The 22109-nt window shown below is 36.6% G+C and overlaps 1 protein-coding gene across 1 annotated transcript in view; it reads right to left on the bottom strand.

Moving 5' to 3' along the window:
* Positions 1–22109, bottom strand: part of LOC126827049 (orexin/Hypocretin receptor type 1) — a 101027-nt gene that overhangs the window by 7851 nt on the left and 71067 nt on the right. Inside the window, exon 2 of the mRNA XM_050556221.2 lies at positions 16564–16632. The gene's annotated coding sequence lies outside the window, so the exon portion shown is untranslated. The remainder of the gene's footprint in view (positions 1–16563; positions 16633–22109) is intronic.

Here is a 22109-nt window from a genome sequence, read left to right as displayed (position 1 = left end):
GGGCTAATGAAGTTGGGGAAAGGAATGGGGCTTAACGTCCTATTTTTCTGTGCCAACTGGACTAATGAAGACGGGGAAAGGAATATACAATGTGCTATGAGGAAAAATTTTGTCCGGGCAGCGGCACTACCGCCTAGTCTTATGTTGAATTCCAATTGACAAGGGATCTTTTATGTGCACGCCAATGTGTTCACGAGACCTCGGTTTTTTGTCCCATCCGAACGACTAGACAGCTGTCCTTGTCAGGCCCTCCGTTCTTGTTCACTGACAAGGGGGAACCACGCCGGAAAATCTGGATGAACTTTCTCGGCCAATGCAGGCATCGAACAGTCGACCTCTAGCCTAGCGAGCCAGCGTCTTTTTTTTTTCTTAGTAGTATTTATTCACAGAAAGACATTAATACATTACATGTTCATTGCGAATATAATCGTAATTAATCATTAATCAGACAGCTATTTACGATATAAAAACTTTTTTTTTTTTTTTTTTTTTTTTTTTAAATATATAATTTACAATTAAGAGATTTAGTATGTACATTAAAACTAGGTTAAAAAGGTAAAAAATGATTCGTCAACTAAAGGTTGTCACGCTTCTTAGATATGATTTACAGGGTTCAGGAAAGTCATCCAAATTCGAAGGATCTTAGTTTAGAAAGATTCTTCTATTGCGATTTCCTGTGGAGGTATACTAAAGATTTTATTAGTTTAATGCATTTCCCCTACTGTCGAAAACGAAATGTAGGGGTTCTCGTAGAAATAAGTCTCTACGCTACTTTGTTATTATCTAGAAAAGTGACTATATATCTATCCATAATTTAACGTGTGAACCTTCAATAGTAATATAAGGAGGTGAGAGTATAGCGTTTTTAAATCTTTCATCTTTTAATTTGAAATACATATAATTCAGATGTTTTTCAAGCATTCTTTTAAATAATTTAATAGTGTCTATCTTTCTATTATGGTTAATATACATAAATCTTCTTTTAATAATTGCTAAACGTATAAAGGAGAAACACATATTTAGAAAATTATTGGATTTGCTATCTTTTAGTATTGGGATTCCAAATACAGTCCATGTAAACAATTGTTCCTTTGTAAATCCATACGGGTAGAAATCTATCAGGAACAGGCGGATCTGTTCGTGGAGTTTTGACAGTTCTGGGCACCCTAGAAGCAAGTGATGCATGGTTTCTACAATATTCTTGTTACAAATTGTACAATATGGTTCTTGAATCATACCAATTCTACAAAGCTTTTCGTTGGTAAATATAACGTTATGACATATTTTATAGTCATTTAGAATACATTCGGCACTTTTAAAACGGTTAAAGACATTTTGCCACACATTTGGCCATTTAACGTGAAAATTAAAGTTACTCCAGAATTGTGCTGACGTGGGCTCTTTAAATATGATATTAATTAGAGATCTGTAGAAAAATCTGGATGAGCAGTTAGATATTAACAAAGGTTTGTCGTTATGAATTATATATAAATCATTTTCATTGTTGGTAAAACCAGATTGGCTGTTTAAAATAGGAAGCCATTCTTTTGGCAGGGAAGCACATATTGTCTTAAACATATTCTTGACTTTATCATCGTCGATTTCACTTGTATCTTCGAAGTCGTACTGGCAGTGAAAAAGGTCTAGAATATGCCTAGTCGGGAGTATACCAGGAATAGCACAGTATATGATATCACAGACTTTAGTAATATTATGTTCAATAAACAATTCATATGATAAAACCTTATTATTATATACTATTAGTGGGTTATAGAATAAAGGCTGGCTAATTATTTCCGAGTATAATTTGGGTAAATATCGATTTGGGTTGATTGTATTCCAGGATTTCAGTAGCAACTTATAAAATTCTGGTATTTTAAGGGACCCTTTTGGCACATAAATCATGGAGAAAGCTTGTAAAGTAAAATTCATATTAAGGTACATTTTGAGAAAGTGTGCCATTAGATACTTCCAAATTGCAGACACAGATTTGTTGCAAAACATCTTAAGGTATGACAATCTAAAAGCCATTTGCCTACTTACAATATCTGGGATATTCAGGCCACCTTGTGAGTGGTGCCCGACAGTTGTTGTAGATTTGATTAAAGGAGGTTTGTTTGACCATAGAAATGATTTAATAGATTGATCTATCTTTTCAACAATATTTTCAGGTATATTTACCACTCGTAGAGTGTACCAAAGTTTTAACAAACATAACGTATTAATGATTACAGATTTTCCAATAATAGAAAGGTTTCTGTGAGACCATATATCTAGCAAAGTCTTAATGGATTTTACCTTTTTAGCCCAGTTGTATTCTGCACATTGGATTTTATTTGGTCCTAAGAATATTCCAAGGATTTCAATGGTATCAGACGCAATGCGGGCATTAGTAGACAGCAAAGGGTGTGTATATCTGGCGGATCCTGCAGGCAAAACTTCTGATTTCCCAGTGTTGAATCGGGCCCCCGATGCCGTACAATAACCTTCTAAGTGGTTAAAAGTTTTAGAGACTGAATCAAAATCTGCTAAAGTTAGAGTACAGTCATCCGCGTGTTGGTAAAGTAAGGACGGGCGGGGAGATCCGGGTATGGGAATTCCATGCACGTCTTATCCACTTAGCCACCGTGATCCTCGCCTGTGTAGTGTCACCAATACTGTTTTAGCATGTGGGCACTGAGAACCCTACCTACGCTACTGTTTAGCACCCTTCTTCTTTGGGTCAGACCATTTGGAATATAAAATATATCTAAAAATTAGAGTGTTGACAAGAATTTAGCGCTCTAACCAATACTTAGAAGATTTGTTATTAATCTACTCTCAGTTTTGAACCCGTTGAACTCCGGTCCGTTTTGTTATCAGACAACAAATGTTACAAACGAATACAACTTTGCATTTAATCATCACTGACTATCGAATGCATCTTTCAAATATTTATCTTCACTGTTTATGGTTTGAAATACAGACCATATGTTCCTCCCAATTTATCGACAAAACAGATTAACCATATTTAGATCAATCATGATAATAACGTGGTGCTCGCCGATAGTGTCATAGACAAACATATCTTCTAAGAGCATGACACCATTGTAATTAATTATGGCGTGTTCAAATATCAAAAGCTAGGTTGCCAGGCCAATGGCATGCAAAGAAAAGTAAATAATGCATCAAATACATCGGATGGGAACGCTCAACCCCAATTCGCTTACCGTCATTTGCAAATCATACAATATCGTGCAGCGGGATCTCTAAACTTGTTCTTGTTTTGATAAAAAATTTGGACAGTTTTTTTTTAAGTTTCGTCCATAAGCCAGTGTCACTTATAAGTTGGGGAACAACGGTGGTCTACTAACCCAGATATCGGGAGTTCTATCCCGAAAAAGTTCACCGGGACTTTCCAGCGTGGTTTCCCCAGCTTGGTTCCCCTAGTTGATTGGGACGAAAAACCGAGGTCTCATGTACAGGCTTGCGCGCTCATAGCGTATCCCCGTCTTCATTATCCCCAATTGTATTTACTACAATTATTATGTTTAGCTAAAATCCTTTGATCCTTTGTTTGGCCTCTTTTTAATCCGATAGAATTCAAGCCGGGGGATTATCTACAGTAGAATCTGTATGAGCAGCCACTCCTATTCAGCGACATCTCCTTGTAAGCGGTCACGATAAATTCCCCCCGTAGAAATTCTGTTGTTTCATCTCTTTATTCAACGGTCACTCCTCTAACGCGGCCAGCGGTCACTATTTTACTAATAAATTCAACAAAACATCGCCCATTCAACGGCCATTGTTGAATGATACCATCTTGTCGTTCTTTGTAACACCCCCGCTAATCCTGTGAGTAGTAGTTAATTAACTGGACGCCCACTGATCAGGTAAAAAGAAATGTAAACATAACAATCAACCCGGGATTATCTGTTAATTAATCTTTTGTTTTATTAAACGACTAACCTGATCATTGTTTTCACGCGTAACGACACATTATTTGATACTGATTGAATAAAATAAAAGTACCGAGTTTTGTCACGATCATCTAGTATCTCTCTTAGCGCCTCCTATAATATTACATACAGAGTTACACCCCCTGTAAAAAGGAGATAAAATTAGCGATGTTTTTTGTTCATGTGCTTTTTTGATAAAATAAAATGAATTCATCGATTTTCTTCACAAAAATGGATAAATATTATCGAATGCATCACAATGGTAGACAGTAGTATCGAAGGTTGGTACAAAATGACAAGTTTACAGAAGTTATGTCCGAGATTTGAGTAAAGAATTTTCGTCCGGCGCAAGATTCAGCGACGGCCAAATTTACCGCTTCCAATGCATCCAAGCGTAATATTTAATTTATGTCGACACAAAAAGCAACGAGATTTTATTAAGAGGCCACTCCCGTTAAGTTATGTCCGAGATTTGAGTAAAGAATTTTCGTTCGGCGCAAGATTCAGCGACGGCCAAATTTACCGCTTCCAATGCATCCAAGCGTAATGTTTAATTTATGTCGGCACAAAAAGCAACGAGATTTTATTAAGAGGCCACTCCCGTTAAGCGGTCAGTTGTGAAAATTCCCTTGGGTGGCTGCTTAATGCAGATTCTACTCTAATACCTTGGTTTGGTTTCTTAACGATTACTGACTACATTTTATTGGAGTTTAAGGTTTGAAAAATAAGATATTGACCGATAAATGCAAATGAAGATCAACGGCTTTAAGCTGAATTGCTGTTCAACTCCGTTGAGTTTATATTCATTTTTAAATACGAAATACATCGCACGCAACAGCTTTCATTTAGTGCAGTTAGTCTTCATTAGCCCATTTGGCGCAAAAACGCAAGACACTAACCCCCTATTTCACTCCATTTAGTGTAAACCTGGTAAACTGTATGTTTTTAATGTAATAAAGAAAATATCACTTAACCTATTGTTGGTATCATTTGTATCCGAAAACGAAATATCGCAACAAACTATTCGAAAATGAATGTCAAACAACAACCAGCCACATTTTCAACACATTCTATACTTTATCAACTGTGGATAATACCATGTAATTATGGATCAGCGATTGGCTTATAGTTCTTTTAAAGCCATTTCTGGTAATCTATAAATGATGACAATTACAATTGGTTGTTACTTCTAAACGGGAAAGTAGTTGCTTTATATAACTGAGAGTAATGGGACCTCATAGGAAAGATTGAAGAATCGCGTGTTCTCATAAAACAAGGAGTCATTTCCCCGCTTTTTGTTGATTTCCGCCCATTAAATGACTTCTCTGTGGTCAATAAGTCACCAATATCCGTCGAGACATTGCTGTTCTTATAATCCTGGTATCTCGATCGATTGGCCAAGTTAATTGCTTCGTAAAACACATGTTATTATTTTAATTGTTCTGATTAAAACCCGTACTGGCGTATATACGATTGGGGTTGACGAAACTGTTGCTAACCTTTACGTAAAGGTTGCATCCTGCCCGTGTGCTTTCAAGTTTAGTTCTATCACGGGTGTTAGTAAGTAGTTTCTTCCTCTAAGCCATAAAGGGCAATCTGTTGAGAAAGAAGTGGAGGCGGGATAATACCCATGCTTCCCTTAATACAGAGACTGAGTTTATTCCATTCAAAGAACGACAAGGAAGACATTTAGTATACAAAGTGGCTTCCCTTAGTACATAAACTTGATTTATTACATTCAAAGACAGATTAATTACTATTCAAAATCGTTAACAAACTAGTTTCATCGTATCTTGAACCAACAAATATTTCGTTACAAAATGAAAATGAACTAAAAGAAATTCGATGCCGGGTTGGGCCTTTTTTCCAAATCATTTGTCCCATCCATTATAAGAGAGTTGAATCAACTCGCTACGTGCACTTGTCAGAAACTCTAAAACTATCGCCAAATCAGACATAAAAGTAATTCCATTTTATTACAATGAACAATGAAACTTCAAATTATTCATGCTAAACTAAGACTACAATGCTCTAACACTCCCACATGCCTCTGCGGTTCATGTAGTTCCCTGGGTTTATTTGCAATAGAGGGTTTTAAAGCCTACTCCCTAGCTACGAGAACGTAGCTAAAAACGTTGAGATATACTGATGTGCTTGTTTTAGCTGCGATTGGGTGCCTTTGGTTCCAAGTGGCAAATTCAATTCCTTTATTAATGCATGTAACATCTTAAAAATAAGACAATTAAGTTTACAGAGGCCAATATAGTGGCACAACTATCGCCTAACTCCAAATATTCGCGTTTAAATTAATAAAGCGTTGTTTTTATCCATCATACGTCCCGTTCAAAAATGGCGTTCCTAGTAACGGCTTAACGCTTCGATTTATACCCGTTTCTGGTAGGATTATATGCTTAATTGTAGTTGGATGTGGCAGAAATAATATAAATAACAATAATCAATCGTCGTTGTTTTGAAGAGAGAGAGAGAGAGAGAGAGAGAGAGAGAGAGAGAGAGAATGGGGTTTAACGTCCACTCGACACAATCTAGGTCATTTCGGGACTAATATATGGTTCAATTTTATTTCAATAATTCGCTTGCGCGTAGTGGTCTTTAGCAGTGGAAGGAAACCGGATGACCCGGAGAAAACCTACGAGGTTGGACAGGCGACCCTACTCCTTGTCACGTACAACCGGGGAATCGAAACCCCGATAGTTTTGTTTTGATGAAAAGTAATGTCAATTGTGCTTACTGAGGCCTGATGTGATTTACGTAGGGCTTTGCTACGTGGAACTATATAGCACCATCACTTATCTCGAAACACGGAGTGTTGACAGATGAGGTTTGTTATATACCTACTCCCCAATCCCATTCAGCTATCACGAATAAAATATTGTTGCAGTATTGTATTAATTATTAAGTATTTTCCCATTTTAGCCATTTCTAGATAATGCGTTTGCTGTTCCAAAAAATTTCTCTTTTCAAATTGACGTCAAGTAGGTTCCAATTACATGCCGTAAGTACATCAGAGTTCAGATGAACTATTGCTAATTGAATTGTGCTTCGACCCATTTCCTTAATGGATGTCAAGCCAAAGGTCAGGATCCCGGAGACAGTTTGACAACGATTTCTTTGCACCACCAATTCGAAGCCCATTTGGCGGAAGCTCTCTCCCTCCCTTTTCCCCCTCGCAAACACTACATGTAAAAAAAGAATTAGCGAGTGATTACAATACCATAATAAAATATATAAATGTCTACAGTATTCAAAAGAAGTTTTAGAATTGCAATAAATGATCTAATAGTTATGTTTTATACATATAATTATAGCAATTGCAGAACCGTCCCCAGCCCACATTTCATATTAAATAAAAAAAGAAACTGTACATAATAACAACGGTGCACTAGGGAATTCTCTAGGTCACTGTACTACTAGCCTTGTACTTTTTATACGTCCACATTTTCATGTGGGCGTATATTGTCGTCTCCCTGTCCACAAGTATCCGAAATATAGGTTTATTTCCCACAGATCTCGGTTCCTTTCGATTTTGGCAAATATTGGACCGTAACTTTATGGACTATAGCCCCTGGTTGTACGAAAAATCACGGTTTTAGCTTGTAAACCATCCGATTTAAAAGGACATTTAATTGTATCACCGTAATGACGATTGAGTTCGAATTTCGTGAAAATCGGACCGAAACTGCCAGACAAAATGGAAATGAAATGAAATAAAATGGAGTTTAACGTCCTACTGTTCTGCTCAGACAAAACGGACGCTTCATGTACGCAAATAGTGTAACCAAGGTTGCGAACTATCCGATTTTGATGAAACTTATATTTATATCCTAAAGATTTGGGTTCCTTTCGGTATTTGAGTATCGGTCCGTAAAATCGGTGGTTATTTTCAGGCTGTTCTCAGTTTATCTCTGTAAAATTATAGGTGTATCTTGCATGACAACCGCTTGTTCCGGGTGATATAGGTTTTCAGTGAGTTTACCTATCTAATGGATTATCACATAATGAGTTGGCTTGGTAGCACATATTTTGTTAATAGTTTTGATGAACCCTAATTAACGACAGCAACACAGCGTTCAGTTAATTAATACACCGTGAATCCTCTATTATCGGGGATTTCACTTCCAGACGTTTTCCTTTCACACGCAGAAGCATAAATCAGTATTTGAATCGATTCTTTTTCCATTTTCTCTTCCTCGTGGTGTGATTGTCTATGTGGGATTATATATGTAAAGAATTCTGTTGATCAAAAATACTAACCCTTTTGCATCCGCTATGTAACAAAGGACAACCTTCTTCGTAAAAAATATACAATCATAGCTGTAGATAAACCCATGCAATCGATTCCCAATATCCTCTGGGGTCAATTAGTCCCTCTGTATCAATACATCCGGACGTGCAAAAATACCCAATCTACTATGAATTTTCTATCCAATTTGATTAAAATACCGGTCGAAATTTCGTTTGTTTTTGCTGGGTTTTCAAACTGTTCTAAACATAGTAGGGTCCGTTATTGAGCCACGATTAAATGAATTACAATTTGGATCTAGGTAATATGTCTTGTCTTGATAGTTCTCCAATGTCGATCGACCACCTGGTTGAAAGTGTTAATTAAAGACTGTTTATTGTACACCGGAACTCTTATATTGATTATGTGAGCAAATTAGGAGAAATTTAAAACTCTCTACATGATATCTGATTTTTTGTAAAGAAAGGAAAAATCTACTTCCTTAAAAATACATTATAGAAGATTAGATAAAGGGAATATACTGAAAATTTCAGACAAATTGCTTCACTCTGAACCGAGATATTAGAGTTTGAATTTTAGTCCTATCTCGATTTTTGAATTAAATGATCAGTGAGCTTTAAGCAGCAAATCGGATTCAAATCCAGAGAAAATCCGACACATAAGATGGCATCGGGAGTTAATTAAGGTCTTTTCATGCTAATAGATGTCTAATTAATAGTTTATATAAAATTTCAGGCCCAAAGAAAGATCTGCAATAGGCAGATTTAGCTCCAGTATAATGAATGTTTAAATATCATGGATAAGGAAAGATAAATATATATATATCAGTTGACTTTATTCTGGTCGTTTAATTATCTTTTACACGAAATGTCATTAATTAAATGCATTTGTTTTTAAAAAAGACACATTCCTTTGAAACTGATACCAGTTACTGCCACTTACGTTGAGCTTAGTGACATCGTTTGTGTCATTAATAGATCGGGCAATTGTGTCTTCTTTCTTGCGTGCAGAAGGTGATTCCTTCGATGGGGTGTTATGGGGAAATAGCTTTGAGTTTTATATGTACAACTGTTCCCACTGAATGGTGAAATTAGGTAATATGGAAAGTCTCCTACATTAAACAAAGTTTGTATATGTATTATATCAATAATTAAATGTGATGGAACAGACGTTGAAAATACAATACTACTACACAATACTTAAGCCTAGGGTAGACCAGTCGTACAACTGAGCGAATCTGATCAAAAATGAACTGGCAGTGTCTAGATTTTAGAACGCGATCATTATGGTCGTTTCTTTCACATTTTCTGTGATATCAACTTGATAAAAGCGAAATTTAAATAAAGCTATTTCACGCACTTCTTCCTTTTCCAAGATTCTTCCAAAGACGTTCTCTTCATTTGCGGATTCATGGTTCCATTTATACCAAACACTATTGTGTTTTATCAGTCTGTAGTAGAAACATTTAAGGTATAGTATTCACCGTATGTACTTTTATCGATTTCATTATGATACTATAGGTCATAATGCTGTTCGATTAAAACCCTTTCTTGTCATCTTTGGGGATATATTACACTATTGGTCGAAATACGTTTTAGCTACGTCCCACATTTTATAAACTTATGTATAAATAAACTCTAAATCCCACATTTTAGCATATAATTTTCAATAATTATGTCTATAAAAAAAATTACAGTGAGATTCGCATAGAAACATGAGGATGTTGGTTCGATTCCGGTGTTGGCTGAGAAAGTTCATCGAGATGAAGACAAAAACGAAAAAAAAGAGCAATTTGTGATTGTTCTCATTTTACTGTAGACATGTTCCCACTTAGCCGGCAGACTGTTAATCCTTTGATTGATCTTAAAACTATAGTCTGTTTAAAAGGTGTGTTCCCACTTAGCCGGCAGACTGTTAATCCTTTGATTAACTCTGGATTAGCGACAAAATTTGACATCAGAGCCTGCCGACTAAGTGGGAACACCCCGTAAAGCTGTACCCATGTTGGCTTACCTATCTTTCTTTGCAAACCACCTAATTGGGACATGCAGTTAAGTTACCCAATACTGTTCCTTTTGATTTAATATAAAAACTCAAATGAATGTCTGGAAGATCTCGAGGAACATTCTAGGCCAACACCGGGAACTCCGTATACGTACATAGGAAGTTAACCTACGAGTAGCCCCGCTCTCAAAACTAAAACTTCGGGTTTTGCGAAGAGAAGAACATTCGACAAAACTACAACATGAAAGTATAGGGCAACTACCTTAATGTAGACTGCAACGCCATTATTATACGCGTGTTGCATTCCATTAAATTATTATGATATTGTCTGTGCTGCTTCTTGTAAAATGGTTGGTCTATCAATTATTATGATGAAATTACGCACTTAAAATGACATAGATGAGATTTTGTCTAAACTTCATACTTATTAGATAAATCAAACATTGTTGCAATTAATTGTGTAAATAGCAAAATTTTCTAATGAAATTACACAGTTAAAGACGTTTTCTCTCTAAATACGACATTTCGACCCCCATATCTAGACGGCTAATGGCAGATAAATGACATACTGTTAGCATTATTGGGGATTTACAACCCATAGTTGGTTATTTTAATGTATCTTTCAATTGGTACACCAGACAGAGAAATAATTAGTAATCCAACGTATAGCAAGAAAGGTAGTGTCACACATAATATACATTTTTATCAATAATACGCTTTCCTACTATGCAACTCAAATTCTGTTTTATATATACCTTGGTTGGGACTGTAGTAATACATGTCTATAAAGAGTGTTGAAATTTGAGTTTTTTCATATGAATTCAACTTCATCTTATTCAGAGTTGTCTGATCTAGAATTGGTGATAAAAGGCCACATCGATCATCTATCTATTTTAAGATATAATTTCGTTTTACGGCAAATCAAATGTTTATGACGGAAGTACGATGGAATTGATGTTTCTTATAATGAACACGTGAAGCTATGTTTGTCGAGTAATCATCACTAACATCGCTTGGTGCAATTAAGACAGTGTCGGAATCAGTGTTTGGTTAGAACGAATTTTCTTTACCCTTCGTTTAACGCTACAGGCGTACAAAGCCAATAAAATGAACACAAACGTTGGGTTATTGTGTCGAATGCCTAATAGGCAATCAAGTGTGGTCAAGAATAAAAATGATACCTTAGTTTAAGGCGTTCACGTAACTAAGTACAAGTTAGTTACATGAACGCCTTAAACAAGGGTGGTATCGGATGTTCTAGAAGAGGAGGTCCACCTGTCCTCATGCACGACACCCGTCACAACAGTTATCACGCTTAATGTCGAAATCACCGAAATAAAATGCTCAAAAAATGAACATATTCAGTCAAGTCGACTGGGTCATTGACAAAATTAAATCGAAGCTGTATAAGTAAGTATCACTAAAAGAAAATGTGATACTAGCTATTTCGAGTCTACATACCTCCACGACTCATCACTTTCGGTTAAAATTACTTACCCCAATCAGGTAACTGTGTCCAAATTGGCAAATGCGGTTATGTTAATATATTATTCTATGGCCAGCTTTTAAGTAGGCGATTAAAATAAATGGGAGTTCTACAGAATTCCAGTTCACATCACATTAATTGTGTTGGCAGTGTGTTGATACAAACGCAAACATTAAGGTTAGTCCTGATATGTAACTGAAAACTGGAATGGCATGTATCCTAAACAGCATTCATAAAAGAGCATAAATCATTGAGTGCTTTAATCACGATTACAGCTTTGTAAACAGTTTTATAAAGATTTCCAGTCTAGCTCTCGTTGAACTTGGTGAAAAGATGTTTCTGATTCTTGCATAACATCGATTTCCAATCATTGAATTGAATTATTAAAGCAGATGTCTGTGTCAGTGTTACGATATAAACTTTTATCTAACACTCTTTACGCAGACGGTGTTTGTTAGGTCTGTCATTTGAAAGGTAACAATTACGAGCGTACATATGGACCAGGAACAAACATGCCAAGTTTCATTTCAAGCATACCAGAGTTGGCGAAGAACGTCGTCCTAAGAACAACAACAAGGCGGGATGCGTTTGTGTATTCCTGATCCCAAAATTGTCATTATGTTATGCTTGCTGTGTTATAGTTCTATTCAAAGGGTCCGTTTTTCCTAAGGATTAACCAGACAAAAGATCAATAAAACGAAATGTAGGACGATATTCAAAAGACATTTTCCCCTAAGAATAAACCAGACAATAGGTTAATACAACGAAATGTGGTATTGAGTCTACGTACAAAATACATATGCCTTATAAGATCATGATACTAATGAATGATATTCAAAATGAAATGAAATGGAGTTTAACGTCCTACTGTTCTGCTCCTAAACTGGGCTAATGAAGACGGGCATACGCCATACAGTGTGCTATGAGGGAAATTCTGTCCGGGCAGCGGCGCTACGGCCTACTCTTATATCGAATTCCAACTGCCAAGGGATCTTTTACGTGCACGCCAATATGTACACGGGACCTCGGTTTTTCGTACCATCCGAACGACTAAACAGCTGTCCTTGCCAGGCCCTCCGTCCTGCATCACTGACAAGGGGAAGGAAACCACGCCGGAAAATCTGGATGAACTTTCTCGGCCAATGCAGGGATCGAACACCCGACCTCCAGGCTAGCGAGCTAGCGTCTTACCCACTTAGCCACAGATGATATTCAAACGAAATTAACTAATACAAAGTATTCAATACTTGACGGTTGGAATACGACGAACAATAGGGGAAAACACCGTTGTCCGGACAAAATATTCCATATAGTACACGTGACAGGTCCGTCGTCATCATTACCCCGTTGGAAGCCACGGTAGCTCAGTGAGTAAGACGTTGGCTCACTAACTTGATCCCGTGTTCGACCACTGCATTGGCCGTGAAAGTTAATTAGAATTTGCGGCGTGCCCCGCCCTTGTCAGTGGTACAGGACAGAGGGCCTGGTAAGGGACAACGTATAGGACGAACAAACCGATGTCCCGTGCACATATTGGCGGGGGGGGGGCACGGTGGCTAAGTGGGTAAGACGCTGGCTCGCTAGTCTGGAGGTCGGCGGCTGGATCCCTGCATTGGTCGAGAAATTTCATCCAGATTTTCCGGCGTGATGCAGGACGGAGGGCTTGACAAGGACAACTGTCTAGTCATTTAAATGGGACGAAAAAACAGGGGTACACATTGGGGTGCACGTAAAAGATCCCTTGGCAGTTGGAATTCGATATAAGAGTAGCCCGTAGTGCCGCTGCCCGGACAAAACTTCCCTCATAGTACATTGTATGGCGTATGGCCGTCTTCATTAGCCCAGTACGGAGCAGAACAGTAGGACGTTAAACCCCATTTCATTTCATTTTACAGCATGCAAGTGATAACATAATTATTTTGAAATAAATCAACACATACATAAAATAAGACGATGTCGATGCCATGCACACACGCTATTCACATTTCGTCGACATTCTTTCCCAATGAATGAACCTATTAAGAGTCAATTCTTCGTCATAGCAGTGTGCGCCTTTTTTTTCTAGAATAGTCGGTTATTGCTTATTCCTCCAACAAACTTTCACTAAGGTAAGTTAGTCTCAAAATGACCCAAATAGAGTGTCTACGAGCCATTTGACACTAATTAAGGAAATAAATCTCTTTGGTGATTTATTAATAATAAATTCTTACGCCCCTCACTTTGCGCTTCTTACAGTTTTTTAGTTTGGAGCACAAAAATTTCAATTAATTCCCGAATAGTTTAGGGCTTCTAGCATCGCTTTATTTTATTTTTTTTAGAAAAGTTCAGGAAAGTATTACGAAAATCGTATCAAAACAGATGGGCATAATTAGGCCAATTTTAGAAAAAATATTTTTTGTAAACAACGAGGCATAACATGAAGCATAAAATGGTTTCAGTCATTTTAGTACTACAAGAGAAAAAAAACCCAGTGCATAGATGTTTTTGTTAAAGAGTTCGGCCATAACACGGGAAACATTAAGCTCATTAAGTATGATTAGTATTAACCCTTCAGCTTAACCGATATACGTTTTCCTGTTATATGAAGGTGAAATTTCGATAATTGGGGTTGTTTTACTGCAAATAACATACCGTTGGATTCAATCGGACTAAAAACAGACCCATAAAAAGATTTCAGCGAAAGTCATAGGTGGTGCTGGCTTGTGTAGATCATTTCTTACATATCGTCTGCAGTGGATGGTTTTTAAATACTGAATCGAAACATTTTAGGGTTGATATTCCTTTTAGAGATTTAACTTTCACAATAGTCAGAGACTTTAATTTACAAAAAACGTCGCCCTTGTTGGTTATTGACGGTGATTAGTAGAACCGTTTTTGCCAAACTTTCAATCATCCATATTTTTTTAAAACTTCATTTAATTTTTGTATATGATGTGTAGAATATGTATATCTCTAACATATCTTTTTCTTGTCGGTCACTTTTTGCAATACTTTTGACAAAAAAATATTCTTATTGGTGATTATTATACGACCGTTTTAGTCAAAATTTTAATTGTCTATAATAATATTGTCAATTTTTTATGAGTAAAGAAACGCTATTGTTGCTGATGACTAAGGTCGCCAGCTACATGAAATGTTTTGTGAAGGAACAAATTAACATGTCTCAGATAAAGAATATGTTTTCGATCAAATGTAATATATTGAAAGGTTAACATCGTAATCACCTGAACATAAATTAATGAATATATGGAGAAAAAGGAAAACATATATAACACACTGGCATGACCTTTTCCATTAGTACATGTGTTGGTGGCGGATGCCAACGTGGCTAATGTAAACGGGTGTTATCGGTACTTTAATCAGCGATTGAATAGAATTCCATCTGATATTGCGAATATACCTTTATTAGTATTACCATACAACAACGGCGCAATGATACACTATAACAAGAGGTATATATATGGAAAATAACATTTTAACTCATATTTACTCAAAAATTAAACAAAAATCGATAAATCAAATGATACGAGAACCAATCGCGATTGTTTCCACGTTTGGCTGATAGCCATTTTGGCATGTTCAAACGAACTTGAGCGCCGTAATATCCCTTGGCTTAACCAGTGTCTGCTAGTAGTACCAGGGAATTTGATCGTACTGCTGTGTTCGATTAGTTTCCCGTGATTTAAGTTTAGGCAGTATTCTAATGATGATCCGTTATATCGCCCTTGGAGCAAGTTATTAGGAGATTACAACATGAAAAGCTGTCTGATATCCTACCATATTGTTCATCCATTAGACAACCACCTGGGGAGGTCGATGTTACATGTCACCTTCCGGATTGTTACAGATAACGTCAATATTGGCCAACATCATTGTTCATTTTGACAAGCAATGTGAGAGCTATTACCGAGCTATCGATATGAAAAACACTTTACTAAAACGTCTTCATGACAGGAAACTTGTTTTGAAAATAAATACAATCACACGAAATGATGATTGGTGGTTCATCCAATAGGCGAAACAAATTAATAATTTGAAGCAATGTAACAAAGTGATCTATAACTTTTATCAAATTGAACTTATTGACCTCCATCCATGCTTCTTGATAATGTATATAATATTGACCTTTTAACTCTGTATGCACTGTTCTTAAGTCACGATTGTCTGTGTTGTAATTAAACATGTAATTAGTTCAATGTGTCCTTTACAAGCTACATATGATCTGTGCACACGTTCCGCTTTACTCCAAAGGAATATGCACTGGTCAGTAAGCATGCCGTGACCGAGATAAAAGAGACAATTGCATGTATGACAATGTGTCTTATCTATCGTCCGAGGGCATATATTGAGGAGTTTACTCGCAGTTAGGCAATCGACTAAAGAGGACCACAGACGGGCGGAGAAGAGAGGCTTGGACGAGTGCATGGACTTACCCGAGTTCAGCCGCTACCTTGGCAGAGGGCGGAATGGTGGATTTAATATTGTTCTATGTGTTCCTGCCATAGTCTAGTCCTCGATGTAGTCTAGCTCCAGTATAGTCTAGTTTCTATAGTAATGAAGTAGTTGTGTTATATTTTGTTCCTATGTATATAAATCCTATATTTACGAAACTGATCTTTGTTTTCACTAAGATAGTGTTACAGCAACTGTTCTTTTTTTATAAAAAGCAAAAATATTCGTCCAAATTGGAAAATAGAAATCTCATAGTTGTTAATTTTTACGGCTTTTCTTTTGATACACATTTGATTTGCTACCGGCTGTGTGACATATGATTTGTTCCAAACATTTTTTTAATAAAATATTCAATGCAATTAGTATTCGCCTTTTTCATTATACGTTCGTTTCAGGAATAGAATTAGAATAGACATATTTACCTTTATCTTGAAAGTTATATCCCAAATTTTATGGTACTCATTTTGTGTGATTTTCATAGGTCATATTATCTGAAATAATAGAAATCAAGGATTAATGTGGAACTTCAATCATTTGAGAATTTACCTGCAGAGTAACGGGCCTTGAGACACTTATAAAGACACTTGTAACATGGATGGGAAATCTTCCTTTGTTCTTTTCGTTGAATAAGCAGATTGTTTTCCCTCTAGTAGATTGGGTGGAGCTTAACCGTGCAATAACTAGACATGTTCAGTGTTATCGCACACTTTATTAGAAATCATATAGAGAAGTGGGGTGGGTTTTCTGTACAATAACAATAAGCATGTTGAGCAGTTGTCAATGTTACAAGTCATTTATAGCACGCTTCATTCGTTAACAGGTTTAACCTCTCGGCCTTCGGCCTCTGGTTAAACCTGTTAACTCATGAAAGCCGTGCTATAAATATAACTTATCTGAATAATTTTAGTAGAAATCATATAGAGAAGTGGGGTGGGTTTTCTGTGCAATAACAATAAGCATGTTGGAAAGTTGTCAATGTTACAAGTCATTTATAGCACGCTTTATTCGTTAACAGGTTTAACCCCTCGGCCTTCGGCTAAACCTGTTGCCCACAGCAGCTAAATCGTCCGAGCGGTCGTCAAGGGTTGTCGCATATTTATTCCTTTGTACGTAATTGGGGGCCTTTACAAGACAGTTCCATACAGATCAGATTATAAATTTTGTCGTTTGAGGGTTTACAAGGTTCTACAAACTGAAAAAAGGGTCTCAACTCTGGAAGTAATCTACACAAATTGTTGAAATTTGACTAATTTAAATAATGCATATAAATTTAATACAGATCACATGATCAATTTTGTCATTCAAACGTTCACAATCGCCATAACTCTAGAAATTAATGACGGAAATTGCTGATATTCAATAGACCTGTTTCACAAATTTAAATGATGCATATAAATTTCATACATATCGGATGATAACTATCATCAATCGAGCATTATCAAGGTTAAACAAAGTGAAACAAGGGCAATAACTCTAGAAGTAATTAATGTAAATTGCTGAAATCCAATAGGCTTTTTCGTTTCACTAATTAAAATCATGCATATAAATTTCACAAAGATCGGGTATTTTTGCGTTAGAGCGTTCACAAGGATCAATAAAGTGAAACAAGGGCCATAACTCTAGACGTAATAAACGGAAATTGCTGAAATTCTATAGGCTTCTCCGTTTCACTAATCTAAATAATGCATATAAATTTCACAAAGATCGGATGATAACGTTTGGTGTTGTAGCGTTCACAAGGATCAATAAAGTGAAACAAGGACCATAACTCTAGACGTAATAAACAGAAATTGCTGAAATTCAAAATAGGCTTCTTCGTTTCACTAACCTAAATAATGCATATAAATTTCAGAAAGATCGGATGATAACTTTTGACGTTGCAGCGTTCACAAGGTTCAATAAAGTGAAACAAGGGCCATAACTCTAGACATAATAAATGGAAATTGCTGAAAATCAATAGGCCTCTTCGTTTTACCAGTTTAAATAATGCATGTAAATTTCACAAAGATCGAATGATAACTTTTGGCGTTGGAGCAATCACAAGGTTCAATAAAGTGAAACAAGGGCCATAAACAGAAATTGGTGAAATTCAATAGGCTTCTTCGTTTCAGTAATCTAAATAATGCATATAAATTTCAGAAAGATCTGATGATAACTTTTGGCTTTAGGGCGTTCACAAGGTTCAACAAAGTGAAACAAGGGCCATAACTCTAGACGTAATAAACGGAAATTGTTGAAATTAAATAGGTTTCTTCATCTCATTAATGTAAACAACATATATCAATTTTAAAACAATTGGATGATATCTTTTGGCGTTAGAGCGTTCACAAGAAATTGTGGACGATGGACGGACGGACGGACGGCCGGACCGACAGACGGACGGACGGGGGCGACGGCAATATACGTCCACATTTCAATGTGGGCGTATAATAAAATAAAATGGGGTTTAACGTCCTACTGTTCTGCTCCGAACTGGGCTAATGAAGACGAGCATACGCCATACAGTGTGCCATGAGGGAAATTTTGCCCGGACAGCGGCACTACGGCCTACTCTTATATCGAATTCCAACTGTCAAGGGATCTTTTACGTGCATGCCAATGTGTACACGGGACCTCGGTTTTTCGTCCCATCCTGCATCACTGACAAGGGGGAACCACGCCGGAAAATCTGGATAAACTTTCTCGGCCAATGCAGGGATCAAACACCCGACCCCCAGGCTAGCGAGTCAGCGTCTAACCCACTTAGCCACCGTGACCCCCTTATTTGAATAAGTGTGTAGACTATTATTGTAGAGTTATAGCTCAAATTAAAGCATCAGTGATCACAGTCACTCTGAATTATGTAAGGTTAGTACTCAATGAAATTTAAACAGTTTCTGAAAGTTTGCAGCTTTATTTGCGTTGCATGACAACATATATCGGCTGCTAAGACGCAATGACTACGCAGCACCTAGTATAAATGGACGATTGTAAATCTCAACTGTTTTCCTCTTATCTACTAGACAATCCAATATCTCGTGTCAACTGGGAATTTCCTAGTTTCCTTTTTTAATAATCTTGGTGGCATATGTGATTGTCATTCATACTCTACTAATATATATATATATTATTGTTACAAAAATGTATACATTATTTGATTGTTTTTTCAATAGATTTCAAAGCGATTAGTAAAATTCAGGTTGTTGATGTTACGCAGTTGACGTGGGGCTTAAATATTCTTACACTAAATTTAATAGGCAGAAGTTGATACAGTAATTTTCAGAACGAATAAAATCGGTATCGACGTGCACAGAAAGCATTACATCCTCGATTTATATTTAGGAGAGAGAGAGAGGGGGAGAACTAGGGTTTAACCTCGGCTCATCAAAAAACAGATTCTTTCGAGACTAACATCTGGTAAATATTTCTATTTCTATATTTGCTTGAGCCTAGGAGTAGTTCGAGGTAGGAGGAAACCGGAATACCAGGAAAAAACCCATGTGGTTAGGCAGGTGACCCTGTTCCATGACACATACACGCCTGACATCTAAACCACGCCATATGGCTCAACGACAGACTGAATGATCTAAAGCGTTGATGTTAGAACATCCGGACCCAAGCTCCACCCCGACTCCTTTTCTATTAACGGAAAGATTATGCAGTAAAGAATAACGACCAAGGACACCAATTTCAATATTGAATACCAATATAATTATTTCTGGTTTTCAATACAATTCAATTCGCTCAGACTTTTCTTAGAAATTTAAACTTACCGGTTCATAAAAAATCTTAAATGTTGTTTGTATGTATTCCTGCGAAGTTTGAAACACTTCATATAAACATTTATATAAGCAATTTCCTAATATATGTACACACACAACTTCATTTTAACAAGAAACACCAGTCCAAGAATTTAAATATCAGAACATCAAACAGGATCATGTGAAACGAAAGATGCCCACAGACTGTCTAATGTCACCGGACTGGAGAAAAAAGCTTCAAACTACTGCATTGTCGAGTTATACGTCTCCTGTTTCTTATCATAGGTATATCATGATTGGTCTCGAGTATTTAAGAAGGATCGAATACTGATTTGATATGCGACATTTTATGTGTTTCAATCAATAAATGAATTCTCTTCCGTGGATGAGTCCTTGTAACCTACAATCAAGTACGCCTCTCAAATGAATGCGCTTAAACGTTAGTAACTAATCAATAATTAACACTGAGTAACATAACGGATACCATGACCAACGAAACCTAGTAAACACTAAGTAATTATTGTTATTCCATATAGTTATTTTTATTTATATATGCTTGTCAATTACTAAAGGCCATTTAAACAACGAATTTTTCCAAGTGTAGACTCTCTGGTTGCTCTAAAACTGGTAGTTGCTGCTCTTCCCGTGAACATTACCAGTGAGTCCATCAAGGAATATATTACTATATCGCACTATATCACAACTAAAAGAACTTTTAAACGCTTCAAAAATATCGATTTACCACATCTAATATTTTTTTGTAAAATATAATGTCTTTAAGTTGGATTTGAATGAATTAAATACTTTGACATATATTATACTCCGATCCGTTTTATTTTATGTTTGTATTTAAGTTCTCAATTTATCATACGCACTGTAATGGCTGTGCCGTTTGTGTAGTGAAAGGATTTAGCGTCCAGATTTCTTTTTCTGGCAGAAGGTAATCATCCATTGCTACTTTATGTCGTCGATCAAGAGAGTAACCACTTTTCACCAGCTCTCCCGCCAAATGCAAAACCTAGTAACTCACTTTTTTTTTATCAAAATTGAGTTAGGACCAAATTTGTAGTTACTAGGGTATGTGCTTCCTGTTGTTGTACAAGATATTCCAATCTTTTGATTTTGTAAGCAGTTACACCCATGACACAACCTAGCAACTTCCTTCATTTGCCTAGTATACCACAGCAAAACATAGTAACTCAATAGTCAAATCAATGGATGAGCTGGGGTTTAATATTCATTCTTTACGTTTCCTTTGTTTTCTCAAAATAAGAAAAAAGTGAGTTACTAGGTTTTGCCTTTTGACGGGAGAGCTGGAATCGGCCAGGGGTTCGACAATATGGAAAATTCCAAGGGGAAGATCCTATGTCTTTTCTGTCGTTCCACAATATGCATTAAGAGACATAACTGATCAAATAAGAACATTATTATCACGAGATGAATTCAAATGAAATGGGGTTCACCATCTTACTTTTCTGTACCGACTGGTATAATAAAGATACCTCCATGAGATACCTTTCGTTTGTTTACTTTTACATTTTCCACTTGCTCCCCTGAACCACTGGACATATTTCACTAAATTTTGGAGAGAGAGAGAGAGAGAGAGAGAGAGAGAGAGAGAGATGCTTGGTCATTTCGGGACTAACATATGTTTTTTAATTTTATTTCAATAATTCGCTTGCAGTGGGAGGAAACCGAGGACCCGGAGAAAACCCACGAGGTTGGACAGGCAACCCTAATCCTGGTCACGTACAACCGGGGATTCGAAACCACGCCAGTTGACTCAACGACAGGCCTTATGATACAGCGCGCACGTGCTAACCATTCGACCATCCACTCCCCCCCTCCACACTAAATTTTGGAAGATATGTTACTTGGATATTATAATCAGATTTGTCCAAATGAACGGGAACTTTTAGATTCTAAAAGTTGAATAATGGTGGTCGAAACCGTTTAGTACAAAAGGGATAAAAAAACCTTTTAAGTTGCGAGCCAATATTTTAATTCATAATTAACAGAAAGTGAGCAGTATGTGATAGACATCAAATCAATTTACTATAGGTAGGTGCCGCACTTATTAGCTCAAACTCATTGACTTTAAGAATCCCGGTGCGTTTTGTGGAACTCCTTATAATGTATAACCTTTTAATTTTAAGTCAAATAATCAATACTGATTTCTTTCTTAATTTATCTTATCTTATTATCTTATTTTACCAAATAACACATTA

The sequence above is a fragment of the Patella vulgata genome, chromosome 7 (genome assembly GCF_932274485.2).
Source record: "Patella vulgata chromosome 7, xgPatVulg1.2, whole genome shotgun sequence".
Classification (NCBI taxonomy): Eukaryota; Metazoa; Mollusca; class Gastropoda; family Patellidae; genus Patella; species Patella vulgata.
The sequence above is the reverse complement of the archived record's forward strand: the minus strand, read 5'-3'. Positions and strand labels throughout refer to the sequence as shown.